At 41.5% G+C, this 27,320-nt stretch overlaps 1 protein-coding gene and 1 long non-coding RNA gene across 3 annotated transcripts in view; both read right to left on the bottom strand.

Annotated features, from left to right (window-relative positions):
- Window positions 1-19,574, bottom strand: part of snap25a (synaptosome associated protein 25a) — a 47,298-nt gene extending 27,724 nt beyond the window's left edge. Inside the window, exon 1 of one of the 2 annotated variants that reach the window (XM_061754393.1) lies at window positions 19,380-19,574. The gene's annotated coding sequence lies outside the window, so the exon portion shown is untranslated. The remainder of the gene's footprint in view (window positions 1-19,379) is intronic. The other variant, XM_061754392.1, reaches the window with a different exon arrangement.
- Window positions 19,575-23,554: 3,980 nt separating this feature from the next.
- Window positions 23,555-25,021, bottom strand: LOC133468665 (uncharacterized). Its single transcript, XR_009785547.1, has 2 exons — window positions 24,683-25,021; window positions 23,555-24,313 (listed from the first exon to the last, which is right to left on the bottom strand). It is a non-coding gene; the product is annotated as an uncharacterized LOC133468665 (long non-coding RNA).
- Window positions 25,022-27,320: the final 2,299 nt, after the last annotated feature.

Below are 27,320 nucleotides of genomic sequence, written 5' to 3'. Positions count from 1 at the left end.
GGAGGAAACCGGAGTGCCCGGAGAAAACCCACGCAGGTACGGGGAGAACATGCAAACTCCACACAGGCGGGGCCAGGATTTGAACCCCGGTCCTCAGAACTGTGAGGCTGACACTCTAACCAGACGGCCACCGTGCCGCCTAGTTTTGATCAAATTACGAGAAAATGACCCATACGCTTTCCATCCCCTTGTGAGTCCAGAGTAACCACGTATAAATTCCTGTTTACAGCCACAGCGATATCACAACATAGCAGGGTGTGACTCATGAAAGCCGCCCCCATCAGCCTTGCATTTCTGTCACATTTCATGGTGCTTTATCCAGTTCTCCATTAAATCACAGATCAATTCAGAAACCCACGGATGGTTTGTACGGTGTATGTAAAACGATTTATAATGTTATTTCAGCTCTCCCCTGCCCTCATTTCTTTCCCTCCCTCTCGCACCGCTGCATCGCTCGCCAACAGGAGCCATGTTGGCTTACATAAACCTCAAAAGTGGACAGCGCACCGCAGTGCTTGGCCTCTAAATCAAGGACGATTTACAGCAGACTTGGAAGCCACATGCCGAGGGGCGACGGATTATCGCCTCCCTCCTGCTTTATGTAACCAAATTTGAGCAATTAAGTTTTAACAGGCTACACTGACCTTTTATTTTATGGCTCAATTACAAGCGTCACATTTTGAACTGTGGCCTGCCTCAGCATTTCTTCGCTGGCACTGCAACTTCTCTTGATCTTTTTGTTTTTTAACAAACACATGCAGAAGAGGCATTGCAGTCATTATATAACGCAGAGTATTCTTTGTGGGTTTTTCCTTATTTACGACTTTATTCGGTTCTATGACCAAGCTCGTAACTTTTACTTGTATATCGAATCAATATTCCCCATTGAAATGAATTGAAATGCTATTAATCCGTTCCAGTCCCCCCACATTGTTTTGTTCTGTTTTAATGTATATTATAATGTATATTATAATGTAAAGAAATAAACTGGTTTTATAATATGTAATTACTGTACGTTGGGACAATCCGAAACGACAGCTGTAGTGTTGTGTGTGTGCCTTTAAGGGGCGTGGTCTAGTGAGCGATAGTAGGAACAGAGCTGGTAAGTCTCTGTGAGGTGTGAAGTTGCTTTGTTTTAAAAAAAAACAAAAACAAAAAAACATTCACATTCAAACTCATTTTAAATGGCAGCCAGCACACCTGCAACCATTTGAAATGCCTCTAACCCTAGAAAACCAGCCCCGAAGCATGATGCCGTCACCGCCATTCTTCACGATAGGTTTGGGTGTTCTTTTGTTGATGAGCAGTTTGTGTTTGTGCCAAAGATACCTTTTAGAATTCTGGGCCAAAAAGGTGAGCCTTGATTTCATCGGACTATAACACATTTTCCTCCACGTATTTGGGAAATGTTGTTAACATCCATTACAATTAAGTAATTTTGGGGTAAATTGTCAGAAGGAGTATTAACTCCCACCTCCGACAGAACTTTGCTCACGTTCTGTGGGAGGCGGGGGACATCGAGTCCGAGTGGACCATGTTCCACGCCTCCATTGCTGAGGCGGCCGACCGGAGTTGTGGCCGTAAGGTGGTCGGTGCCTGTCGTGGCGGCAAATCCCCGAAACCGTTGGTGGACACCAATGGTGAGGGATGCCGTCAAGCTGAAGGAGTCCTATCGGGCCTTTTTGGCCTGTGGGACTCCTGGCAGCTGATGGGTACCGGCTGGCCAAGCGGAATGCAGCTTTGGTGGTAGCTGAAGCAAAAACCCGGGCATGGGACGAGTTCGGTGAGGCCATGGAGAAAGACTTCCGGACGGCTTCGAGGAAATTCTGGTCCACCATCCGGCGTCTCAGGAGGGGGAAGCAGTGCACCAACAACACTGTGTATAGTGGGGATGGGGCGCTGCTGACCTCGACTTGGGACGTTTTGAGTCGGTGGGGAGAATACTTCGAAGACCTCCTCAATTCCACCGACACGCCTTCCCATGAGGAAGCAGAGTCTGGGGTCTCTGAGGCGGGCTTTCCTATATCTGGGGTTGAGACCCGGAGTTCCTGAAGGCTCTGCATGTTGTGGGGCTGTCCTGGTTGACATGCTTCTGCAACATCACGTGGACATCGGGGACAGTGCCTCTGGATTGGCAGACTGGGGTGGTAGTCCCCCTTTTTAAGAAGTACAACTACAGGGGGATCACACTCCTCAGCCTCCCTGGTAAGGTCTATTCAGGGGTGCTGGAGAGGAGGGTCCGTCGGGAAGTCGAAACTCAGATCCAGGAGGAGCAGTGTGGTTTTCGTCCTGGCCGTGGAACAGTGGACCAGCTCTACACCCTCGGCAGTGTCCTCGAGGGTGCATGGGAGTTTGCCCAACCAGTCTACATGTGTTTTGTGGACTTGGAGCAGGGGTTCGACCGTGTCCCTCGGGGAGTCCTGTGGGGGGTGCTTCGGGAGTATGGGGTACCGAACCTCCTGATACGGGCTGTCAGAGTTTGGTCCGCATATCCGGCAGGAAGTCGGACTCGTTCCCGGTGAGGGTTGGACTCCGCCAAAGCTGCCCTTTGTCACCGATTCTGTTCATAACTTTTATGGACAGAACTTCAAGGCGCAGCCGAGGCGTAGAGGGGGTCCGGTTTGGTGGACTCAGTATTGCATCTCTGCTTTTTGCAGATGATGTGGTTCTGTTGGCTTCATCAAGCCGTGATCTCCAATTCTCACTGGAGTGGTTCACAGCCAAGTGTGAAGGGGCTGAGATGAGAATCAGCACCTCCAAATCTGAGTCCATGGTCCTCAGTCGGAAAAGGGTGGCGTGCCCTCTCCAGGTCGGGGATGAGATCCTGCCCCGAGTGGAGGAGTTCAAGTATCTTGGGGTCTTGTTCACGAGTGAGGGAAGAATGGAACGGGAGATGGACAGGTGGATCGGTGCAGCGTCTGCAGTGATGTGGACTTTGTATCGGTCCGTTGTGATAAAGAAGGAGCTAAGCCGAAAGGCGAAGCTTTCAATTTACCCGCCAATCTACGTTCCTACCTTCACCTATGGTCACGAGCTGTGGGTCGTGACCGAAAGAACAAGATCCCGGATACAAGTGGCCGAAATGAATTTCCTCCGCAGGGTGTCCGGGCTCTCCCTTAGAGATAGGGTGAGAAGCTCGGTCATCCGGGAGGATCTCAGAGTAGAGCCGCTGCTCCTCCACATCGAGAGGAGCAAGATGAGGTGGCTGGGGCATCTGATTCGGATGCCTCACGGACGCCTCCCCGGTGAGATGTTCCGGGCACGTCCCACCGGGAGGAGACCCCGGGGCGACCCAGGACACGCTGGAGAGACTATGTCCTTCGGCTGGCCTGGGAACGCCTCGGGATCCCCCTGGAAGAGCTGGATGAAGTGGCTGGGGAGAGGGAAGTCTGGGCGTCCCTGCTAAAGCTACTGCCCCCGCTACCCGACCTCGGATAAGCGGTAGAAAATGGATGGATGGGATAAATTGTACCTTGTCAGTTTAGTTTAATGCAAGATTCTTTTTACTTTCATCCGTCCATCCATCCATCCATTCTCAACACCGCTTATCCTGTTCAGTTGGTGTGCTGTTATCTGTTCGCCGGAGCCTACTTTTTAGTTTTACATGAGTATCTTTCTTAAGAAGCAGCGCTATACATTCCATTCACCACTTTTATTTGTATCATTATCGCTTGCACAATCTATTTGTTTTGCTTCCCCAAAGAGACTCGTGCCTCTGGCGCAGTCACGTGACTCTGTTCCACGAAGCCAACATAACCACTAGCAATGTTTGACTCCATTTCACCAATCAAATGGAGCCAAGTGGCCCCACACTGAAGCCATGTTTTCAAAGTGAATCTGTGTGAAGAACGGCAGAAACCATAGAGGAGACACAAAGGCTTGCAACTGGCAGTCAGAAGATCAATCTATGTTTACCTTGCACAATGCGACAAAGAACAGCTATGTCATACGCTGTGGCTGAATTTGTCTTCATGTGTTTGTTTATAAAGCTTTCATTTATTATTGTTGTATTTAAAGTGATATTGTTGGGCAATATCTGAAGTCACTCATTCCTATTTGATATTTTATTCTATTTGACATTCATGCTCTGATTAAAAAAAAAATAATCTGAAGTTACTCAGTACATGAATTGTTTTTTCACTGAGTACTTACTCTTACGCAAGCAATTATTTAGAGTACAGCAGTACTAATTTTGACTTCTACTTACATATAGTTCCAAAGTCACAGCACTCTTACTTGAGTAGAATGTTTGGCTACATTCTGTTGAGGAGACAGCTTCTCAATGAATTTGGTGCTGCACTTTTTTTAATTTTGTAGTCAGAATCTCAATTACTATTAAAACCCCAATTCCAATGAAGTTGGGACGTTGTGTTAAACATAAATAAAAACAGAATACGATGATTTGCAAATCATGTTCAACCTATATTTAATTGAATACACTCCAAAGATAAGATATTTAATGTTCGAACTGATAAACTTGATTGTTTTTAGCAAATAATCATTAATTTAGAATTTTATGGCTGCAAAAAGCTGGGACAGGTGGCAAAAAAGACTGAGAAAGTTGAGGAATGCTCATCAAACACCTGTTTGGAACATCCCACAGGTGAATAGGCGAATTGGGAACAGGTGGGTGCCATGATTGGGTAGAAAAGGAGCTTCCCTGAATTGCTCAGTCATTCACAAGCAAAGATGGGGCGAGGTTCACCTCTTTGTGAACAAGTGCGTGAGAAAATAGTCGAACGGTTTAAGGACAATGTTCCTCAACATACAATTGCAAAGAATTTAGGGATTTCATCATGTACGGTCCATAATATCATCAAAAGGTTCAGAGAATCTGGAGAAATCACTGCATGGAAGCGGCAAGGCCGAAAACCAACATCGAATGCCCGTGACCTTCGATCCCTCAGGCGGCACTGCATCAAAAACCGGCATTAATGTGTAAAGGATATCACCACATGGGCTTAGGAACACTTCAGAAAACCATTGTCAGGAAATACAATTCGGCGCTACATCCGTAAGTGCAACTTGAAACTAAATATGCAGTAAAACACATACAGTAGGCCGACATGGAGCCTTTATGTTTAATCTGATGATAAATTGAAGCATCATATTCGCATAATGTATTTACATAGACATAATCAGTTTACATCCCAGAGTAATGAGTAATATCATATATGAGTAATATCTGCAAAATCCATCCATCTATTCATTACTTTTTTTTTTTTTTTTTTTACAGTACTTCTCCTCATAGAATCGTCGGTGAGCTGGAGTCTATCCCAACTGACATTGGCATTGAGAGGGTATACCGTGGCCAGGTCACCAGCCAATGGCAGGGCACCTATAGACAACGGACCATTCATGCTCTTATTCACACCTATGGGCAATTTAGAGTCTTCTCTTTATGTAAGAAGCATGTTTTTGGAATGTGGGACCTGGGAAAAACCCACACAAGCACGACTGTGACAGACATGTTAACCACCTGTTCCCCATGCTACTTTGGCAAAATCAAAAACAATCATAATTTGACTTGATTTCCCAGCGCCTTAGCTTTGCAAGTACACTTAGTCAGTTTTTGTGAAAGTATGCAAAAAATAAAAAATAAATCAGTGTGCTATAGATTAAGAAGCCTTCAAGAAAACCTGATCGCAATGTTAGTTCCACTGTGCATTTTGCATGATAAATTGAAAAGAATAAGAAAAAAAATTGCATATCAGGTGGTTGATTTAATGGGAAGATGATATACTACTTGGAAAACCAGGTCTACCCAAATACAAATCTTAAGAGCCACAAAGATTTTTTCTAAATGTGTTCAAGATCCCCTTACTGAGGTCAGTCAGACCACATGTCATAACACTGTAATATTCCAAACAAAATGTCCTTTTCATTCAAAACAACAACAAAGATACCAACTAAAATAAATGTAATTTGCATTTTGACATACATTTAAATAAATAGTTAAATACATCTGAGAGTTGGTTTTCCTCTTTTGGTTTGCCTTAAAAGATTGTGTAAATCACTTCAGGGATACTTTTAATTTTTGGGGGATCTAAAAACGCCTTTTCGTGCTTCCCCCAAATCCAGGCCACTCTGAGTCAGCATGTTTCTTTTTGTTGTTGTGCCACCAATGTGACAAGAATCCTGCTTGCAGCTCGATATGACAATTTCAGTGCATTTATTTTTGTTGTTCTTGCCTCTGGATTTTGAGGAAATCTCTTTTAAAAATGCCGTTTTATTGCTGATTTTTACTGCCGCTTATTTTCATATAATTTAGGCTCCTGCAGCTGGCAACGTGTCAACCATTTGCACAGTTGACACACTGCTCCAAAAGTAAAAGTGAAAGCTGAAACTTTCCCTTGCAGCAGTTGACAGACTCAAGAAACCAGTGGGTTGAACCTATTAGGTGACAAGACCAGTGGTTCTCTACTGGTGGGTAGAGGAAAAGTGCAAAATTGGGTCGCGGAGCCATTTTGGGTTGGTCGCGGACAGGTAGTAAAAAAAATGTGAATAAGAATGAATAATTCAGACCGTTAAAACATTTAGTTGCTTCGGTGTGAAGCCTTCGTTTCCTAAAAAGAATAGATCAGTGCTAAGATATACAATTTTATTCATGCAGTTATGTTCATCCGCAAGTTCCTAATAAGGTGCTCTGGAAGGCACTTTAAACATGTAAGGATGAGTAGTTATGTCTAAAAATATGATATTCATATGTTTACAAAGGCTACTTTTGAACACTACAAAAAAATCGATTGTTGTTCAAGCCCTTGTTGTTTGTGTCTGGGACACAAGTCCCAGTTGACATGTGCTGACCTCATCAAAACGCGCCGACCTCGTGCCGTTGAGCCTCAGTGGCACATATCCGCTAAATGCAAGGCTTTACCCATTTGGGGGCCACAAACAGGCGGTGGGTCTGCCTTACGCGGCCTGGGGGGGACCGTTTGAGGGCCGCTCATTTACACTAAGCAATCCCTCAGAACTTTTTCCTAGCATCACTTAAAGGGCAAGCAACCATATGCGGTAACATATACTTGTGTGGAAATAGACGCAACACACCTACCTCACTATCAGGCAGTCAAACCATGTGTTTTTTTTACTCCTGGTCAATAAACCAATGGAAACTGTCTAATGACATATAATGATAGAAATTAATATTGTACTAATATATGGTACTGATATATCTTCATCATAAATGGAATGATTAATAGTGCACATTTTGATCATATCACTAACATAAAAAGCCACCTAATGTACAACATGGATTTTCTGGCTCTTTTATTTATTTATTATTATTATTTTTTGAAATGTACAAATAATTTGATAAGTATGGATTAAAACATCACAACATATAGCAATTCCCAAACATAATCCAAACATGTGCCTTTATTTTTCTTCTTTTACATGATTTCATCCTCAATGAAAAGTTCAATATTTTCCTCCAAGTATATGAATGTTTGTCTCTCAGCATTCACACAATCCACACATCATGGGACAGAAACGTGTGCACGTGTGCCCATACAAAAGGACAGTGTTCTCCCCCTAAGTGTTCTCCCACCTTCACACGGCACAGATTACGCACATCCATGGCAATGAATGGTAACCAAGGTGACCCCAAGTCAACAGCGAGGCAATAACGAGCTTAAAGGCAAAGAACCGTGCTCACTTTTATTAAAATACACAACTGGCCTTTAAACACACAAAGCTGTCGAGCCCTGTGTGTGCGTGTGTGTTTGTGTGTGTGTGTGTTCCCACACATCATTAGAGCCTTGTTGCCTCTGCGAGCACGTTGGGGTGTGGTTTGCCGATTAGCGGCGGGATTGAATTTATGGCACCAGAGAAGGGCCAGTAAAAGTGATGAATGGCAGACCTCACGCTTTAAGGGAATTATTGGGTTAAGGCTGAACACTGTGCCCATCCTTACATATCGATTTTAAATAACGATTTTCAGCAACGCTGCATACAAATTTTAGATATGTTATTAGAAACGGCAATGAGAAAAACGATTTTGTTGGTTCTTTTGGGTTGCAGTTTGATTTTGTTTGACCCGGAACGAACCAATCAACCAAAACCATTGACTTCCATGTGTGTAATGAACATTTACGCAATCATGTTGATGCGCTAAAATATTAACTTGTTCAACATTTGTTAAATCTTTACTAAAGTGTAAATTGATCCTCAACAGTTCTCATCTTAATCTTGGGTGTTTTGAAATGCAAAATGACATCTTTATTTGCATACCATTACAGCTATGAACTCAATATTGTGACTTCCTTGTAAAATGACAACTATTTTCTTGAAATATTAGAATATATTATATTATATTGTCATATTGTTTTATATGTTTCTCATCAAAACAATTATGGCTTCATTTATCAGTATTTTGACTTCATTCGCATCCAACTTTTCTCTTCATATTAGGACTTTTTGGGGGGTCAAATTCTTAATTTGTTCCTCAGTACAAAAAGTACAACTAAGATAATACAGTACTTCAAAATTCAGGCTGTAAAAATGGATATGCTCCATTACATAGCAAATACAATACTCAATTAATTGAATGTAAAGGTCATATTTGGGGTGAATTACAATAGTGACTGATGATTAACAGATGCATCTCACTTTTGCATACAGAATAAATTCGATATGAATTCATATCAAATGGGTATTTTGGTGGGGCGCCTTAGATAATCAGTAACAGCCTTCACCTAAGTGCTTTGCGCTGAAAGCATTTGTTACTACACTCAACGACAATATATAATATTAAGACGATGCTATATTTGCAAGAATCATAACAAGCCTGCATAATAACAGTGATGTAACATGACACAATACACTTGAGTGTCACTTCAGCTGGAGCTCTCTCTCCAGAGAGGGACTAGCATTAAGTGCTGGAGCAACATCCCAGCGGCCCGCTCGACAGAGAGCGCCATGCATTATTGAACCCAGAGCCCCCCCAACCCCATCCATCCCTTATTTAGCTCTCACACACGCACACGCATCTGACGACTGGGATATGAAGGGTGAGAACAGAGAGAAAACAATGTAAGGTAAGGGGAAGGATTGTGCATGTATTTTTGTTGGTTATGATATTCAAATCAAGATAAAGAAACAGGATTCTAGGACATTTTCATTTTCAAAAGAAAATAACCTTTTTAGCTTCCTAATTCTTTAGTTACAGACGTGTCCGAGCTGCAAGTTCAACCACCGGCACAAAAAAAAAAAAAAAAAAAAACTTTACAGGAGCAGTAAATCACTTCTAAGCTAAGAAGTAGTTTGTAAAACACTGCGTATGTGTTATAGTAAGCGAAAAAAAGGAGCTCCTATCAATCTATCAATTTTCTACAGCACTTGTCCTCATTTGGGTCATGGGTGAGCTGGAGCCAATTCCAGCTGACTTTGAGCGCGGCACGAGAGGCAATGGGAGGGGCAGCTGTTAATTGCTGTTAAAATATTGTGTCTGGAAAAAAAAGTCTTCAAATGAACACTCGTGACATGCTTTAGTCGGGAGGCATGGGAGTCGACTGGAGAATGCTTGGTGATTGACAGCTTGTTCAGCCTTGCCCATGGTAACCAGAAGGAAAGTCCGAAAGTCAAGCAAAATGTCTGCAGCTTTTGTGCGCAACATTTGTGGTTTACAAATAAGGAAAGCTTATTGTCTTTTAAATGGAAGAGTCAAGAGACAAAACAAATAAATAGTGTTGGAGAATTAATGAAAAGTAAAAAGTGAAGTAAAACCTAACCAAAATTAAATATCTAAGTAAAATATGCTTATTCTTTGTCTGGCAAGATATTTCTTCTTACTAGACATTTTTTCTCCTTAGAAATCCTAATAAGTAATTATAATTTTATTACTGGTTATGTGTAAGTTTTGCTGAAAATATACTATACCATAATTCTATAGGTAGATATAACGGACACGCCAGTAAAGATGAGCACCCCCAGTCTTGTGCTTTTCCGCATACCTGCCTCGGCTGCCCCACTGACCCAGTCTGCGTACACAAGACATCAATGGAAAGACTTGTCTGTTTATCAAAGAAGAAGCACGGGAGGTTTAACTTGGCACGCTAAATTCATTACCAGCCCGTCCCAAGGAGCTCATCAAAGCTGAGAAACGGACAATGGTTTCTCACTCGGACGCTAAGTTCATTAACTTTCACACCCAGCCAGCCTGAACAGTTTCACCGACAAAGACTTTGCTTTTTTTGGGACACTGGCTTGATGACCAAGAAGGTGAGAAACCCGCTGTTTTCAGTAACATTTGTTCCTTCTGTCTGGGACAATGGATGGAGCACTAGCGACACCCACAGGTGTCAGAAATCTACTGCAACTCCGGAGGAACAAATCACTTCATCTTCACTGGAATTGATGTTATATGAAAATTTAAGAACTTTGCATGAACGCCTTAGTGTTACCATCGCAATAGCGCCACTAGTGATTGTATTTCTGCAAATTTGAATGTCTGATGCCACCCCTTTTGGGCCGGCTTAAAGGCTGGAGCCCCCTTTGTTGTGTGCTGGCTCTCGTTCGACCAACTTGCCAAAGACTGGCTCAGCCAGAAAGCCCCACCTCGCACCACGAGGTAACAAGGACAGATTGGACCCTACCCCGCCTCTCGCCCGAAGATAGCTGGGATAGGCTGCGGCACGCCCGCGACCCTGGTGAGGATAAAGCGGTACAGAAAATGGATGGATGGATGCAATAATTTAGGACAAAAACACAAACACAATGCATTCCTGGATGCCAGGGGACCTCTGACTTGTTCGGATTTGGACAAATTGTCCACTATAAAATGATGGAAATTGAAATCTGTTAAAGTGTACAAATCTCACCATTATAAAAAGTTAAAATTTAACATTGTGAATGGTCATACAAGTTAGATGTTGAGGCTGATGCTTCTTTTGAAGTAAAATTGTTGCAAAAAAGTAATAAAAGGCTAAAGAAAATGCAAAACATTTTAATGAAATATTGTGTTTGATGCCAAGGCAGTCGAGTAGTGCAGAGATGAAGTGATCATCGTGGGGAGGGATACGTGAATGAATTTCCCGTTGTGCTTTGTTTGCTTATCACCAAATAATCCTACCTATTAAGATACTAAAAACCAATACAATTCAGTCGGTATGAACAGAAAACAAATATTTCAACATAATCTTTTCGTCAGGACACGTTACACAATGCGCATTTGAATCTCACAAGACAACATCGCAGCAACCTCAAGCATTTTGGGGTTAATTCAAGGTTTTGCAAAGAGAAGACAGAAAAGGGGCACCGTTCAGGCCTGCTGTGGATTTATTTGAAGTGTATTTTTGTAAAAACACAGTTTTATCATTAATTTGATTTCATCTCAAAGGGAATGTGGCTGCTAGTAAAAGGCAGATGGAAGGTGAACTCAAGGGCGTTTCTGATGATGTCAGTCTCATTACTGGCACCGAGATGCCTGCTCCTGATCCAACTCCCTTTTCTTGAGAGGAGAGAGGCATAAAGAGAGGCATATGCAACAATAAATACCCAAATGTACGGCAACTACACCAGTAGTAGTTATATGTTGTTATTAAAAGCGAATCATTTGCCCATTCAGAGGAACACGCTGAGCCACATTTATTACTGCGTACTATTACAGTTAATGTTTAAGCTGCTAGAGGGCTGTAAGGGAACGACAAGGGAAATGTGCTTGGGAGGGGAGGTGCTCAGGCGCCGGAACGTTGAAAACACGCTGGGGGAGGCGGCCCGAGATTAGCATGTGACCAAAAATCACTAGAGCAATCCCTCTACATGTCTGCAGCCTGTTTTGAATTGAGTACCACCGCTCTTGTTTTACGATGCCATAAAAGTCAGAGCTCAGACGTGTAAAAGGCTCCACATACTGGATCTTTTGAGACATAATCGATACTGATGCCTTCCATTACCCTTCTGGAACATCTGGGGAAGATGATAAAAAAAAAATATTATTCCAAATCAAGCAAAAAAGAAATACAAAATAAATAAATCAAAAATGTTTTTTTTTTAAATCTACAAGCAGTAATTTGGGCGATCTATATCACAACTCAACTGGATGGGTTGTCGACCTAAATCCCAGCCTTCAAGTAGCCAGGCCACTTCAGAGCCTGTTAAATATTTGAGAGGTCATAAAAACAGAGACATTAAAAGCAATTAGGCTAGAACTACTTACTCAAAAAGATCAAATTACACCTTGACTGCCTTTTTTTAAATGCCTCTGAGCAAGTGAATAACAATAAGTTACCAAACTATAAATTCCATCAACAAAATGATGTATGCTGAAGAAACATAAGGCTGAGTTGTTTTAGAGATGCAAATTCAATTTATTATTATTATTTATCTAGTAATTGATCGAACTTTGACAATTGTGTGGAGCTGACATGATTAAACATATTTTGAAGAAATTGAAACAAAATTGAGCGCGCTTCTTGACTGCGCCAGCAGAGGCACTGTTATTAAAAGCTGGTAGTAGCATAAACAGGATTACGACCATTATAAAGTGCAAGTCTGCTTTAAAAATAATAATAATAATAATAATAATAAAAGAATAAATATACACAACACTATACACTTTGTAATGATAAAGAAAAACATTATTTTTTTATGCTAAAGCCGTCATTTGTGTTATACTTCCAAGTGAGTATGATTTCTTTTCTTTTCTTTTCTTTTTTTGTCATGTAATTGGGTGTGTATTGATTCTGGACTGGTACAAATGATGTGCGTGGCACAGCTCATCTTGCGTTTTCTTACATTAGTTAACCATTAATGGTTTTTATAATTGTGCCATAATAGTGGTGGCATTAAGCGGTGTATTAAGTCTGGTAAGTACCCGCTGATAGTCAAGGTACCGAATACGTAGCTTGCCACTGACATAATACAATCTTCTTGGTAAATTGGTGGATGTTAATGTCAAGCCTTGTCCGTATACTGTATATTTTAAAGCTTTATGCATATAATACCAAAATATATGCATGTGAGGTGCAGGTATTATTTTTGACAAAACTGGGGTCGCCATCCTCACGTTCTACACGACTGTAGTATCTGTGCCTATCAGTGATTGAATGCGTGTGACTTTAAAAGTCGTCGGAGTCAGCAAATGAGAGGTAGACTTGGCTCGCTGTTGACTGGCTAAACCGACAGTCACTGGTGTTGTTTTTGCATACAAAAAAACCCAACATAAATAAATAAAGGCTAAATTAGATTTTTTTTCTTTACTGTTATTGTTTTTTAAAATAAAAGAAAACGATCCATTTACAGTGGAGAGAACGGACTAACAATAATAATAATAATAATAATAATAATAATAGTAATAATAATAGTAATAATAATAGTAATAATAATAATAATAATAATAATAATAATGTCTCCGGTGAGTAGGGGATGTAGTTTATTTAATTTTTTTCATCTTATTAGATAAATATTAGTTCTGAACTGCTGGAGATGTACGTGGCACAGTTGCACACTGTTATGTTGGGTTTTGGTATAGTATTGATGGTTTCTGTAAATGCATCGTGAGAGTGTTAGCATTAAGAGGTGGATTAAGTCGGGTAAGTCCCCACTGGAGGCCAAGGTACACAGCTGATGCAAAACAGCTGCCCGCACCATGGATGTAGACCGTGTTAACTGTCTGCCTTGCTTTCACTCCGTTCTCTCACTCCCATTTCTAATATTCTCTAAAAAAAAAAAAATCCTTTCATTATTCAAATATATAATAATCGAAAGCACAGCTGAAGAGAGGACAGAAAGTAGGATGGACGACATCACACTGGATCTTCCTCAAAGGGGTGTACAGTATTTACTCATTTGGGGGCCCAAGGCAAAGCCAGTCATGGGGCCCACCGCATCTGTGCACTGAAAAGATTTTGAATATTAATGTTTATCATCAACTACAAAGAGTGAATTAGTACATTAATTGACATTTAATAAAGTTTACCATTTTGGTCGCTTCAACACTCCCGAATGAAAAGCGTCACTCCTGTCACATTCCAGTCATCTCTACTGCAATCTCCTCGGCTGACACTAACAGTCACAGCGGTGTTAGTGCTACTGGCAAGAGCGTCTGGTTCTTGCTGTTGTCATTTACATTGATTCCATCCCCTACAGTGCCTCATGTCCGCTGAGCAGCTGCTTCTCGAGGTACCGAGGTCTCGGCTGAAAATCAGAGGGGGTAGGGCCTTTTCCGTTGCTGGTCCCTCGCTGTGGAATGACGTCCCTCTGCACATTGTTGTCCATCTTTAAAACCCATCTTAAAACGCATTTCTATTCTTTGACTTTCAACTTGGCTTAAGACTCAGCACCTGTTTTAGTGTTTTGATTCTTTTTCTGTTTTTCTGTTTTATTGTTTTAATTGTTTATCTTATTTTGTTTTTCTTAATTTTGATTGGTACCTGTGTACAGTACTTTGTTTTCAGATGTGGTTGGAGTTAAAGTGCTTTAAAAATAAAGTTGAGTAGAGTAAAACACATTCGGTGACACACTTTTGTTAGTTTAGATTTTTTGAAATGGTTGTTTTCCTTTCATCGTCTCCACTTCATAATAACTGCTTATTTTCCTGAATCATTTCTGCACATGTGCAGTAAGCAGATGGAATAGTCCATTGCATGAGAAGGGGGGGGGGGGGGGGCAGTCAAAACAATCATGATAGCTTAAGCATTTTAAGCTTAAGCATTAAGTGTTTTTAACTCCGTGAATTAATACTACTACAATAACAATCGCTTTAACTAAAAAAACTCTTTATTAAACAGTGTTAATGAGATGTTTGGGGACCTCTGGAAATCTTGGGGCCCCAGGCAATTGCCTGTATTTGCTAATAATAAGTCCGCCCCTGCTCACCGATAACTGCAGATAAATGCAATGTGCATAGTCTCAGATTGTTTGTGTTTAAAAAATACAACAACAACATATTTTCACAACCTTTTTGTGTGAACACTGTAGTAAACAATAAGACATTTTAAGAACAATCTCATAAGAAGTCAACAAAACAATCATGTCTGACGAGGAAAACCGGACAATTTTTTATTTAACTACATCCACTGTATTTCTATTACTAAATCTTCATTGGCCAGCTCCTTTCTAAGAACTAAGAAAGTAGACTGTTGTCTGACTGGCGAGGCTTAGAAAGCGCCATTGTGTCTCCTTTCTGTCTTTGGACTTCTGCAGCGTTGGTGCCTCGGGAGCAGCCATTTTGTTTTTTTCTGTTTTTGTTTACATGCCGAGCGTGTCTGCGAGAGAGCGAGAGGCTGTCCTCAGAGGGCTGACTGGACACGAAAAAAAAAAAAAAAAAGCTCTAACTGTCTTCCATGCGGACATGACATTTTTGCAGCCTCTCAGCGTTTGCCCTCACCAAAGCTTCTTTGCAAAAGAAAAAGACTTTGCCCAAGAATTTAATACATCTATTGATGCCACTTTGAATTAGAGTGTACATTATGTACACTGACTAATACTGGAAATTCTTAGATAAAGTCAAAAACAGTTATCTGTTTGACAAACCACACGTTACACTGACATTATTTACAGTTGATTGTGATAAAGCAGCATTTCTTCATCTACTGTCTCTGTCATCACTCTGCCGATTGAAATAAATCTTAGCTCAATATGGAACAAAATATTTCTCCTTGTCCTGAGATGAATGTATTTCTACCTTTTCCATGTTTTGAGGTAAGTCAGCATTTTATTGTCTGTTTTTGTTTTTAGACTTACTTTGTATTGCTATCTGGAGTTTTTGGCCTCATAGCACGTCTGCCTCACATTTCTGAGGTTTGGATTTCAAATTATGGCTCTGGCCTTCCTGTGTAGCGTCGCATGTTGTCCCTGTGATTGTGCGGGTTTTGTCAGGGTGCCCAGTTTCCTCCCGCATTCTAAAAACACTGAAGGTTCATTGAAGACTCTAAATTGTCCTTAGGTGTAAATAAGAGGGCGAATGGTTGTTTGAGAGTAAAACGGGCAATTTTTCAACTAATTCAGGTAGACAATATGAAAGAAACTGTACATACCACGCTGAATTCATTAGCATGATTATGTTCGTCATGCTTCCAAAACCCGAACGGTTGCAGTTTGTGGTTCACAAGCTCAGTCGCAGCACTTTACAAAAGTGGCCAGCGGTCAAGTTCTTTGCACGAGGGCACTTTAAAAAGCTCTTGTTTGCTTTTCACCCCTGGCATCGGTATTGCCAGACATCCATATGCTGCTTTCCATGCGGCAAGAGTAAAAAAAAGATGCTCACTCCTAAATCGTGTTTGCATTATGTAAAAAGAAACACAATAACTATCTTGGTCCTGCCAGTGGAATGCAATGAAATCAATGACAAGTAACATGTATTATTAATAATTCAGCTACATTGCACATCTAATGGAATACAATAGCTGAATGAAAAGCCCTTTTACTGCGAATGGCAGCCGATGAAACGCAGACCTCTGCCAAGGTTTAAAAGCAATTTGTGTTCTTTCTGGAGACAGCATGGTACAATAGTGGTAAGCACGTCTGCATCATAATTCTGATGTACAGTGTTCGACTCTCTGCTGCGGTCTTCCTGTGAGGGGTTTGCATCTTCTTGCGTGGGTTTTCCCCCACATTCCAAAAACATGCATGTTGGGTTAATTGAAGACTCTAAATGTAATTGTGGAAGGTTGTTTGTCGATATGCGCCCTGTGATTGGCTGGCGGCCAGTCCAGGGTACCCCTCCTTTTGTCTAAACTTAGCTTTCCAGTGGCCCTAATGAGGACAAGTAGTATATAATAAATGGATGGATGGATGTCTGTCAATTGCTGTTAGTTCACTAGCATCTTCCTGATTTGTGGCGATTATACTCTTAGAATGCTGTCGAATGGACTGACAGGACTGCATTCTGGGGTTAGATGGTAAATCCCCAAGTGAGTCAAAATAGTAAAAACTGAAAAGAAATTCCCATGTCTGCACCTTGTGGGTTCTTTCTTACACAAGCTGCCCAACTGTTGGAAAAAGAATGACAGTGGTCACAACAATACTTTCAAGCTGGATGGAGGCAATAATGAAACATCCCTCAGCAACCCTTGTATTGGATCTCATTAGATTGTGCCGTGTGCCTAATGATGTGGTCTTTTTGTTGGAAATACAAGCATTTTTCGATTGGAAATATGAGCTTTTTTTAATTATTATTTTATTTTATTTTAATTTTTTTACTGTATTCTTACAAACCCCAATACAAATGAAGTCGTTGTGCAAAACATGAATAAAAACAGAATACAATGATTTGCAAATCCTTTTCAGTCCAGTAATCTTTTACTTTACTACAAAGCCACACTGTAGTAAAACATGCAGAATATGGCTTGGCATTGTCTTGCTGAAATAAGCAGGGACTGCTTGGATGGCAGCATATGTTGCTCCAAAACCTCTATACCTTTTCGTATTTATGGTGCCTTCACAGATGTTCAAGTTACCCGTGCAATGGGCACTAACACATCCCATCCCATCACAGATGGTATCATTGCTTGATAACAACTGAGCCTTTTGTGGACGCTTCTTTTACACTTATTCATGACACTCCCCTGTTTCTAATTAACCTGTTCACCTGTGGAATGTTCCAAACACGTGATTTTTGAGCATTCTTCAACTTTCACAGTCTATTGTTGCCCGTCCCATCTTTTTTGCAATGTGTTGCAGGCCTCAAAAGCAAAATTAGAGATGTTTTTTTTTTTGTGCAAAAAACAAATATAGCGTTCATCAGTTGTAACATTAAAATATCTTGCCTTTGTAGTGTATTCAATCCAATATAGGTTGAAAAGAATTTGCAAATCATTGTATTCTGCCTGTATTTACATTTCACAGCACGACCCAACTTCATTGGATTTGAGGTTTGTATATTAAAACTGCACAATTTTTTATTGATTAATTCCTTTTTTTTATGGCGCATATTTATCGTCACGATACGTTCTTAAGCAATACATCCACCCACTGCCCATCCATCTATCCACCCAGAGTAGGAAACAGAATTATATTGCATGTCATAAAATATTCACCAGCCTGCACCAAAAAGGAAATGCAGCTCCGCAGTCAGCTCATATTGACCAGCATCTATCATATTGTTCATACAAGCTTCATTTCAGCAGCAGTACAGTAAGCGTGTAACAGTACCAGGCTGTTTCTGAGAAGCCAACCCGCGGTGATGATATCAGTGAGTCACCAGCTCTAATCTGCCATTGGTGGGAATGCAGGACCTTACAATACGTTTGATGCTATAGGCTGCTATAGTGACTGCAAGTGCGACACGAATGCACTGTTTTTACACCGCAGGCACACACCACAGTAAACACTCAATCAGCCCTTTGGTCACAATATCTGTTGTTTTCTCACCTGCTTACCCAATGCTAGACAACATTACTGTTTTTACAAAGGTACTTAAGCTTTAGTTTTATAGATGCTCTAATTTAGTTCTTTTTTTTGTCAGCATGATGCAGTGCAATGGAAACCAAAACCACAGTAATAAACATAGACTGGGAAAATGCAGTAAGTCATTTGAATGTACTTAATGGAAACATATGATTTGACTATTTTTGACGGATCTACCTACCTACTTCTCCACTCTAAGTATCTGTCTGTCTAGAGGGGCGCACCTCGATCACCCACCTCTTGCGCACTCTATAATGCAACAGTGGCCCACCGGTGACCCATAACTCTGAAATGTGACGTGCATTGCAGTGACTCTTTTTCATTGTGCCTCACACACCTCAAACGGCAGAGCGTTAATGGCCACCCGCGCCCCCCGCTCGTGATTGACGGAACACGCGTGGTGGCCTCTTTGATGGCGACAAGAGTGTCACGGCGCACATACATTCGAAGCTCCTCCACCCACCCCAGCCCCCTCCTTTCTGTTTATACGGGCTACCCTCCTCCTCTCAACTTCACCATGGCGCACTTTACTATTGCACATCCGCCGCAATCACCTTGTATGCAGTCTTCCCGTTTTTTTTTCTTTCTTACTTACTTCTTACTTCCTTTTTTTTTTTTTTTTTTTTTAAATCAAAAACGCTGTCGTGCTATGATTGCTACAGCATCAGTCTACCTGCTGCGGATTCACAAACAAACCAGAACTATGTGCAGCTCAATAACAACATACGGACGCTTGCTCTCTTTTCTCCTATTTGACAACCTTGCGTCGCTATCCGAGGTGCTGAAAGAGCGAAAACGCCCACATCGCATCGACGCATTATTGCGCATCTTATCCATCCAACTCACTGCGCGCTTGCGCTCGGGAGGTCACGCACTGTTCCTTCCTCACGCGCGCGGCCGATAAAATAAGCCGAATCATCCACAAATACATCTATCAATCACAGCTATTCATTCGCAAGCGACCAATAACCAATTGCTGTCCAATACGCAAGTTGCGGCGCTAATAAAAGAGAAAAGGGGAGCAGACTCACCCGAGCTTGTTGTCGTCGGCCTGCAGTCAGCACTGGAGGAAATGCGGTCGCTTTTTTTTTTTTTGGGAGCCCCCCTCTGGCTCTCTGTGTGTGTATGAGTGTGTGTTGACGCTGTGACGGCGATGCTGCAAAGGCACTGCGCCGAGTCTTAGTCACTTCTTCAATGGAGGGAAGCGGTGAAGCTCTCGTCAAAAGATGGCGGAGTCTCTGACGTCAGCAGCAGCAGCGTTTAATAGAAAAGAAAAGAGGGGGCGGTGTTTTCTTTAAAAAAAAAAACAAAAAAAACTATTTATCTATTTTTTATATTTATAATGTGCACAGAGCATCTCTCGATGGGACACCTCATTAGGTACACCTGCACTGTGTACTCTTAACAACCAGTAGTGATTGAATAAAGGTCTCTATGATGCTGTGAACATTTGCACTTATTTTATAGTTCTGGACTTAGAAATGATGTCTCCAGAAAGCATTCCCACCTCAAAAAAGACTCAGTATTTATTTTAGGCTTATTTTCTGATGGGTTTTAACAAATCTTGACTTGCCCACATTTCGGTCGAAACGTGACTTGAGCTGTGACGTCAGCGCAAGCCGATCTGATGTTCCCATGCTAAATCACGGCCTTGGTTGGCTCACAAGCACTCCATAGTCGTGGCCTATATTCAAAGTCTCGATTTTTTTTTTAAAGTCAATAACAATTGAAAATAGGGAGGTTAGATAAAATTGTGTAGGCTTGTTTTGTTGAAATTAATCTCCTTGCAGAGAGCAGCCACCTGAGGTAAGTGACCCATTTCCACCTATTTTGAAGTTCTGTGAGCTGTTCCTTGGGTTGATTGCATCACTCACCTTTGAAAAACAGTTCGGCGGAACAAGATTCTGCAAAGGATATTGGCACGTGGGCTCAGGAACACTTCAGAAAACCATTGACATTTAACACAATTCATCACTACATCTACAAATGCAAGTTAAAACTCGACCATGCAAAGCAAAAGTCATATATCAACAACACCCTCAAAGGCCACTAGCTTCTCTGGGCCAGAGTGCATGTGTGATGGACTGACGTAAAGCGGAAAAGTCAGCTGTGGTCTGACGAGTACACATTTCAAACTGTTTTTGGAACTCATGAACGTCGTGTCCTCCAGGCCAAAGAGGAAAAGGACCATCCGGATTGTTATCGGCACAAAGTTCAAAAGCCAGCCTCTGTGATGGTATGGGGCTGTGTGAGTGCCCGTGGCATGGGTAACGTGCACATCTGTGAGGGCACCACTAATTCTGAAAGTTACATACAGGTTTTGGAGAAACAGTGCCATCCAAGCACTGTCCTTTTCAGGGACGTCCCTGCTTATTTCTGTACAATGCCAAGTCACATTCTGAATGTGTTACAGCAGCGTGGCTTCCTAGTAAAAGAGAGCGAGTACTAGACTTGCCTGCGAGCAGTCGAGACCTGTCTCCCATTGAAAAGGGGTGGCACATTATAAAGCGCAAAATACGACAACGGAGACCCCAGACTGTTGAGCAAATAAAGTTGTACATCAAGCAAGAATGGAAAAGAATTTCACCTACAAAGCTTCAACAATTAGTGCCCTCAGTTCCCAAATGCCTATTATGTGTTATTAAAAGGAAAGGCGATGTAACAGCGGTAAACATGCCCCTGTCCTGGCTTCTTTGGAATGTGTTGCAGGCATTAAATTTTAAAATGAATGAATATTTACCCCCCCCCCCAAAAAAAGTTTAGCAGCTTGAACATTAAATATATTGTCTTTGTAGTGTATTAAATTGAATATAGGCTGAAAAGGATTTGCAAATCATTGTATTCTGTTTTTATTTATGATTTACACAATGTCCCAACTTTATTGGAATTTGGGTTTGTTGTTAGTCTCCAATAGTCTCTCTTAGGAATACAACATAGCAGGATAACTCCAATACTTTCTCTTACTATATGATGTTGCTTTTTTCTCCATTCAAATTTCACTCCCAATGCCAAAGTTATAAAACAACAAATAGTGTATGTGATTAATTGTAAAAGTTCACGACTGAAATAAAACTCGAAGTATCTAGCAGATGCAGCAGCACACATTACTGTGCCAAAGTCATTGGCTACCATTAAATTTAGCGTTTCAGCAATGCCGTATATAATTAATCCGGGGTGTACCCCGCGTCTCGCACAATCGATTTGGATAGACTCGAGGTTACCCATGGCCCTGTGTGTGTGTGTGTGCATATAATAATAATAAATTATCATTCGAATATCACAGCATATTGTAATGCATACATGGGTACAGTATACAGTAGACTGACAGAGCAACCATTTACGCTCACAACCATATCTATAGATGATTTAAAGTCTCTCATTAACCTAACATGATCGGTTTTGGAATGTGGGCTAGCTAGCCAGATTCAACTTGAGAACCTCTCGACTGTGAGGAAGATGTTCTAACCATTGCCCCACCATGCTGCCTTGTTGAAAACGTTTCATGTTTAATCCATAAAGAAAGCACGAAGGAAGAACGACATCCAATAACTTGAGATAACTTGGATTCCGCTTATGTGGTTAAGTTTTGTTGTGGTATCAGACTCTTCATCACTGATCTCCCTCTTGTCACACCACATCAGGGATGGGAGGGAAGGTTGTCCCCATTGAGGCACAAGGACTTGTGTGGGGTGACAACATAAAAACCTTCAGCAAACACTGACAGATTTTTGCTCAGTTCATCAGCATTATATTGATCTTTGAATGTGGACTCAGCAGCGAGGCGGTGCCCTGCTCCCCCCCTCCTCTTCTCCAGCGGCTGTCGCCACTTGGAACCGTAGCAAATGTGTCTTCAATTGCTCTGAAGTGAGACTGCCTTCTAAATTAATGGTTATGATAACACAGCATGAAAAATCTATTTGGCGAGGGGAGCGAGAGGAGAAGAAATGTGACGATGGGGGTATTGGCTTTGTGTGTGGGTGTCTGAGTGCATTGGTTAGGGTAAGCCTGGGGGAGTGTGCGGAGAATGGATCTCCGGGATCTACCATTGCTCATTCTCCCTATTGCAGTAGGGACCAGACTGCAGACAAATTGTTCACTCGGTTTAATAGGAGACAGAAAAACCTACAGAATTACTTTAGAGTCAGATGTTTTTTAAACTATGCAGCATTTTTTAGCAGCGCAATAAAGCATGATTTTCTGTTATTTTTTTACATGTCAAATTAAAGCAAAGAGCAAAAATGCCTTATGTGTGTTTGATAGATTGAATAACGTGTCCCACGGTGATAGAATGTATTTATTCGTATAGTACCGCATTTTGGATTACAGCATCGCCACCGTAATTTAACAGCATCTATCGTAATGTATTTAACAGTGTGCCACTGTCTTATGCATTGGAGTATGTCACCGTAATGTCACAGTACCTCTAGTGTGATTTATTTGAACATTGTAGTATAATTATAGTAGAGTGGGTGTGAAAGTCATGAACAGCAAAAGTACAAATGCTCAAGCTTTGCGAAAGAAAGTATTTGAACCCAGATCTGCTGACTGTGAGGCAGACACGGTAACCATTATACAGTACAACTAATCCGAGGCAATTACTCAAGGTAATCACTCAAACATTTATGTTTATAAACTTTATAGTTTCTTCACAACCCCCTTGACTTTTCAGCCAACAGAACTGTTGGCTACATTTTCCCATTTTGTAGAAATTGAGGAGAATGTCTACATTTTTAGGGTAGGCCTTTGAAGTCCCAGAGGTATTTGCACTGTGGGGCGTACGCGTGTGTGTGAGAAAGGTGTCAGGGGGAAGTGAGAGGATGGGGAGCTCGGCTTTAGCGGCGCTTCGACGAGCAAAACGCAAGCAAGCGGAGGAGAAGCTTAGCGGCAGCAGACGCTGTTGTCGCTCTCTCTTCTTGCTGAGTCACTGTATTTCATTCTGAATTAGACTTCACAGGGAAGGTGGGAGGCCGCAGGAGAACAGAATAGCGGTGAACTGTGAAAGCGTGACTGAGCAAAAATGAAAAAAAAAAACAACAACATCAAAAACTGGCTTCAAGCAATAAGTACAGCCTCGCTGCCACTCTTTTATGGTCTAATACAGTGAACTTTTGAACTTTTTACACCAAGTACCATCTAGAAATGTAATTAGCTCTACATGCACCACCGACCAATATTGAAACACAATCAAGTAGTTGGTAGGCCTAACTGTTTATTAAAAATGAGACAGTGGTTTTATTATGAAATTATTATTTATTATTTAATAGTATTGCAAACCACTGTAACATTATGCACAGTTAGAACATTACATTTAACACTGTGCTTACATATAGGAAAATGAAAGAAAAAAACAACTTTACTTAAATATCGATTCAATATAAATGTATTGCACATGTAAAATAAAATGCAAATGTATTGTACTTAAAAGTTAAATCCAAATGAACTTCCTCTCTCCCGCTCCAAATAAATCCAAGTGCCCTCCTAACATTGTGCTTCCCCACCGTGCCCTCCCCATGAATGGATTACGATGTACGAATGGAATTGTTTGGTGACTTACTTGTCTGTCAAATATTTTTGTGACACCCCGGCCATTGACTGATTGGATTGGATGGTACAAATGTTATTTTCTGCCTGGACTTGTCCGGCAAAATTTTCTGTCAGCAACCCCCGTTGACCACTGTAGTCCGGCTTCTCTGAAAAAATCCTTGGGCCCAGTCTGGCCACCCCTCTATAATCGGTCTTGAACCACCACTGCGGTTTAGGACGTTTGCTGCTGATAAGTGAGGGGCTATACCGGAGCTACCAAATTAGCCACGGCTCCAGTCTCACCCTCTTCAGTTTTTGTGTTTGCAGGGTCCCTGGGAGGCTCCCACGCAGCAGCTCCAGCAGGGAGGGACAGACGGCGGTGTCGCAATAGCTCACCAGATACCGCTGGGACCGCAACGCTTTCCAGGCCTTCCTAATAACACTATCAAAGGCACGTTTCACTTTTACGGCGGCCATACAGTGGGTAAAACACAAAAAAGATACTGTATGTATCTGTATGTGAAATGTTTCTCGGGCCAGTTTAGCCCAAACTTAATATTGGCTCTGTTCCAACTGTTTTTTCCTTTTCTTTAGCAAAACCAGGTACTACCTGCTACTATTCTGTAGTACTTGTACAGCCAAAGTTCCAAGAATGCAGAGCTAATACCCTATGAGTGACATAAACTACCACTAGTCATTCATTTGTCAGTGTTGGGAGTGTTTTTAAATGAAAACACATTTAAAAATCAGATAAATAAAGAACACAGCTGTAACGCAGAATTAGGGATAACACATTGGTAATATAGCCTACCTGTTGCCAAGGTTACGATGCATTTTAACCTCCTGGTGACCTGGGGCCTCATGTACAAAGACCTGCGTGGATTTCCTACTGAAACAGAAAACGTCGTAAGCCTCAAAATATACAGGTGTATGAATCTGTGGGTACGCATGAATCTAAGCACATTTCCTTCGTACAGCCCAATCGCACGTGTTGGAGTAGCCGACCCCTCCCTGTCCACGCCCACATTTAAATATGCAAATCATATTTAAATGAACCCTACACCTGCGATCCCAATCTCTGCATAATCAGAAAATAAAAAGAAAATGGTCAAGGTAATGAAGAAAAAAAACAATTCTGAATGCGCAGTTGAGACGCTGCTCAATGAAGTGGAGGCACGCAAGAAAATCCTCTTTGACACGCTGTCCTCCGGCATTAACAACACGTGAAAGAGGAGCGAATGGGACAGCGTGTGTGCGGCTGTCAATGCTGTGGGGTCGGAACAGCGCACACGCGCTGAAATAAAAAAGTAGTGGTCAGACATTAAGGTGGATGTGAAGCGGAGGACAGCTGCCCACACTGCCAAAGTGTGGCCAAAACAGGCGGAGGAACCAGCGCAGTGGGCCTCGCCCCGTTTGAGGAGAGAGTCGCTGCAATCATGGGTGACACGACTCTCACGTGTGGCTGACTGATCAACTTTCCTGCATGTTCTGACTACCGGCTTTTCAAACAATCTCAAGCCAGTTGTTAAAGCAGCACTGTAAAGCCAAGGTCAGTAACCTTCGGCAGTTATGCAGGCATCATTATTATTATTTTTTAGTATTACCCCCCACACACACAAGCATGAAGCACATTTTAATCTATCAAAACACACTTAATCTTATTAAAACACACTTTTTAAGGTAATCCTTGCTCTCAAACTTGCTGGCCCAGTTCGCCAAATGTGCTTGCTTCAAGTTGTTTATTTGTCACTTCCTGTTGAAGTTTACCATAAATCTGATAATAAAACAAAACAGAATCAAACATTGTGTATTTTAACACCAAACTGTTCAAAGGCTACTAGTGTAATGCTAACATTGAATTTGAAATGCCATAGATGGGCTAATGTAAATTAGCATACATATTATAGTAATTATAAACCTTCAAACAACTGATACCTATTTTAACATATATATATATATATATATATATATATATATATATATATATATATATATATATATATATATACATATATTTATATATATACACACACACACACACATTCTAACAGAGCATACAACAATACTCACAGACAAAATATATTTTCTCTATTTTATGGGAACGATGACTATTACTGGAGCTTAGTTGGGGAGCTGCTCTGCCTCTTCTTCCTGCTCTTAATTATTCTGCGTTTGCATCTAGTAGAGCTCAGTGCTGTCCCGTATATTGTGGCAAATGGTGGTACTACACTGAAGCTGTGCCACTCTAAAATCATCCATCCATCCATTTTCTTGACCGCTTATCCTCACTTGGGTTGCGGGCTGCTGGAGCCTATCCCATCTATCTTCGGGCGGCAGGCGGGGTACACCCTGAACCGGTCGCCAGACAATCGCAGGGCACATACAAACAAACAACCATTCGCACTCACATTCACACCTACGTGCAATTTTGAGACTTCAATCAACCTACCACACACGTTTTTGGGATGTGGGAGGAAACCGGAGCGCCCGGAGAAAACCCACGCAGGCACGGGGAGAACATGCAAACTCCCCACAGGTGGGGCCGGGATTTTAACCCCGGCCCCAGAACTGTGAGGCAGATGTGCTAACCAGTCTCCACCGAGCCTGAATCTAAAATCAGACTTGTCTATATACTGTAAAATTTTCACCCATTGATCCATTCATCCATTTTCTGTACCGCTTATCCTCACTAGGGTCGCGGGCGTGCTGGAGCCTATCCCAGATAACTGGCATAAAAAAAGAATAATAATAAAATTTAAAAAAAAACGATCACTTCAAAATCTGACCTGGAGCAGGGGCGTGGAAGATGAATCGAATACACTTTACAGATGATTATTTAAAGAGCTTAAAAGGAACTAAACAGTAAAGCTGTGGAAATAAATACAGGCTCATTATTCTGCAAACAGTAGGTCACTCTGCTTATCTAAAAACATGTAGCAGTTCACTAAGGTTTTATAAGGTGTGTATAATGTAATTAATCAAAACAAAATCATAAGTCATGAATAAATCCTTCACAAGGGTAGTGAAGGATGGTAGAAAATAAAACATCTAAAAACGACAGCAAAAAACAAACACATAGCGGCTTAAAGATGAACACAATGATGTAAAAAGCGAAGGGAATGAAGAGATGGAGCCAAGCTGCAGGAATTCATGTGGGGGAGGGTGCTGCAGAAGTAACAGCCTTGCAGTGACTCAGCTCTAAAATCTGCCTCTCTCTCTCTCTCTCTCTCGCTCTCTCTCAAAATATCAGTGCTTAGTCATTCCAAATTAAACCTATTTCTCCTCACTTTGGAGAGCTTGTCACGACGGTGTAGTCACATACGTAAAAGTAATCTATCAGAGCAATTCAGACATATTGCATCCATTGTCCAACAAGGAACCACATTTGGTAACTTAGGGCTCCATTTTCTTGACCGGCGTAAATCCAGCACTGCGCCAGTCGTAACTCT

Source organism: Phyllopteryx taeniolatus, chromosome 18 (assembly GCF_024500385.1).
Source record: "Phyllopteryx taeniolatus isolate TA_2022b chromosome 18, UOR_Ptae_1.2, whole genome shotgun sequence".
Classification (NCBI taxonomy): domain Eukaryota; kingdom Metazoa; phylum Chordata; class Actinopteri; order Syngnathiformes; family Syngnathidae; genus Phyllopteryx; species Phyllopteryx taeniolatus.
This window is presented reverse-complemented; position numbering and strand designations above follow the sequence as displayed.